Source organism: Pteropus vampyrus, unplaced genomic scaffold (genome assembly GCF_000151845.1).
Source record: "Pteropus vampyrus isolate Shadow unplaced genomic scaffold, Pvam_2.0 Scaffold27, whole genome shotgun sequence".
In the NCBI taxonomy this organism is placed as follows: domain Eukaryota; kingdom Metazoa; phylum Chordata; class Mammalia; order Chiroptera; family Pteropodidae; genus Pteropus; species Pteropus vampyrus.
In genome coordinates, this window is record NW_011888808.1 from 7,104,486 (window position 1) to 7,107,914 (window position 3,429).

Below are 3,429 nucleotides of genomic sequence, written 5' to 3' on the forward strand. Positions count from 1 at the left end.
TTGCCTAACTTATCATACTTTTTGATTTGAGGTATGTAATGTTTTCAAAGCTATCATTTTGAAATAGCTGCGAGAGTACATTAGTATCAATTTTATAGTTAGAAATTTACGATTAGAAATAAAAATATCTGATGGCCTTGACTAGTGTATCTGAACATATTTCATTTTTAGTAACCTGGACTATGGATTACATAACACTTTTGATTTAATATAAAGTCAGTTAAAATGAAGACAATCTTCCCTTTGATTAAAGTTCTTTTGCAGCAAATTGAAAGCTAGTGAAGCTATTTTCTGTGGTTGCTTTGCATACTAAATAAACAATGTGAATTGTCGCCAATAATATTTTATGCTACTTTAATATTTCTGATAAATTATTTCCATTTATATTTTACCAACATATATATGTATGATGTTGGTAAAATATGATAGATATATATGATGAAAATTGAATTATTTAATTTTTTCTCTCTTCTATAATCTATGAATGATTATAATTATCTATTCCATTGAGGCAGAAAAGTAACCCAAGTAAGCAAGGAGACAAAGAAGTTAATATATAAAATAATGAAACCAGGCATATATATACGGTTTCAAATATAGCCTTGGTGACATCCTCAGAGGTCATGATTTTCAGGATGAATTTTCTATCTCACTTTGTTATACATAGAAGAGGTGGTCCTGGCCCTACTGGCCTGATATAGCATTTCTTTACCCTTATACTTTGTCTTGTTATATTATCAGCAATAGCAAATATACATTAGATTCAAAGGAACATCATCATTTTAACGAAATGAATCCTGGGCCTGTACCTAAACATATACTGGATATTTAGAAAACCAACAGATCTCAGATTTTCTTTCCCTATAGATTCTGTCACAGGTCTATTCACATGGTAGCCAAGGAAAAAAGACATCTAATCTTTCCTGATACTACAAGGGGACAACAATGAACCAAACATATAATAACTGCGGATTTGAAGATCGGGGTATACAAATAAAATTCAGTGTTTTCTTAAAACCGTGATAGACAAAACTGTTATTCCCCAAGGAACTGCTGGCTAGAGATTCCTATGCATGTAAATTAGAATTGATGTTCTCTCTGATGAGTGAGTGGAAGGTTTGTGGGCCTGGGTTAATGAGGGACTGCTCTCTGAATAAGTAAAATTTTAGCTGAGAGCTTACAGAAGACAGCACCGTAGAATGGAAAAGATACAGGGATTAGTTTGCTCCAAATGTCAAGGACAGTTAAGTAAAGGAACAGAGAAGGTGTGAGAGGGCAGAATATGTGAAAAGAATGAAAACTAAGTCTGCCTAGTTATAGAGTACAGGAAGGGAAGTCTTAGAATCCAGCCTGTATTTGTCCTATGAGAGAGCAGAGAAAAAGGCTGCAAAGATTTGTTCTTGACCTTCTCGAAGATATACAGTACTCACCTGCATATTTTAGGATATAATGAACCCATATTCGTGACAATAATTTGCATAGTTTTTAAATTAAAAAAAATTCTGTAAGATCTCAGTTAACCATGATATTCAAAACAATCCTGTAGTACACAAGAGTCAGATATTTTAAAATTCACTTTGTTTACTCATCTAATTAGTTCTCCTACCATTTACTGAGCATCTTCTATGTACCATGCCTTATTTTATGTTCTGGAAATAAGAATGTAAATGAGACACCTCTCTTCTTTAAAAGAACAGTAGATTAAAAATAAATCTTTGGGGTGAAGGCAGCCATAGAAACAATTATCTGTATTGTAAGAGCCAAAAATATTTTGTTGATGATATGAATAAATGAACCAAAGTTTTTTGTTTTTGTTTTTGTTTTAATTAGCATTCTATAATTTAAGACACTCTACACACAATATTCAGATATTTCCATATTTTATCCTAGTAAATGCTAGGAATATTGCAAAATATGTAGCACATCCTATCTACAGGAATAACTTTCTTATTTTAACTGTACGCATGGTCATATCTTTTCTCTCAATTATTTTATAAAATATTTAAGGAAGGGCTTACTGTTTGAGGATTCTTTATTTTGACCCCTAGAGGGCAAGATAATACATTGCACATAGTAAACTTAAATTATTCATTGGATTTAACAGATGTCTTGGCCAATGATATATGGAAAGGTGCTATTTAAATAACAATATTTTCGCATTCTATTGGCATTTAAGATAGAAAAATAAAAACAATAGGAACGTAGAAAACTACCCAGACAAGAGGAAACTAACTTGGCTTGAATCACTGTTTATTTGAAAATGAAAAATTAAGGATATGCACCAATTGACTGTTTAAGCTGCAGCGTGCACACAATATGAACTATACACACAAGTTCATATTAGACCGTGATTTTTATACTTTTTAAATTTTTTACTTTTATTTAATTTCAGAATTATAAAAAGATGTTTCCATATTTTCAGGTCTCAAATTCACTATCTCTGAAAAGTAACAAAGTAAATACATAAGGAACAGTATTCACAAAATTAGAAATGGATAGAATTCTGTAGAAGTGGTTATATTATAAAGTAAAATGATATATATGGTCACTTTGAACAACATAATTCAGAAGTCATAGGTAAGGGCTTATAAAATCACAATCATTTTCTTGATGGTTTTTTATATACTAAAACATCACGACCTTTAGCGTAAGATTGAATGACTCAGACGTGCTAGGTTAAACTTCTCAGTAAATACCTGACCATGAGAATAGCTACTCTGTAAAAGACTTTATTGAATTAAATGTGACAAATACATGGCTCCAGATTTTTCTTCCACTCCTTCTCCAAATAGCATATACATATGCCAAGGAAATCACCATTTAGCCCTAGATCTTTCTCTGTTCTCTGAACACTGTGAATTAGACCAAGTTTTTTCGATAGTTTGCAAGATTGATATTCCTTAATCCACGAGAAGCCAAAGAAGCCTGCTCCATGCCCATTTTACCGAGGCTTCTTCTTAGTGCTACATTTGTGCTTTCTAAACATTGCTTTCTAAACATTGAATAGTGCTTTCTAAACATTGAATAGTTGGTAAAATGAGGAGGATGACTCAGACCCTATACTCCTATAACAGGAAAGAAAGAAGGAGAACATAAAACTACACAATAAAAACAACACAAATCCCTGAGAACATAAACGCAGTGAAAAATATGTATTATATGCTTGTCATTGTGTCATTTGCTTTACGTGCATTCCATCATTTTATGTTCACAACTTTTTTAAGGCAGGTCTTTATAAAAATATATGTATTTTAATATTTTGTATAGACAATATATTTTATATAGACAATATATTGTATATAGGCTATATAAATATATATATCTATACTTCCACATAATAATATCCTACTATTAAAGATGAGAAAACTCAAGCTTACAGAGCTCAAGTACAGTTAGTGTTAAGTGACAAAGACTTTAAATAGAGACTTG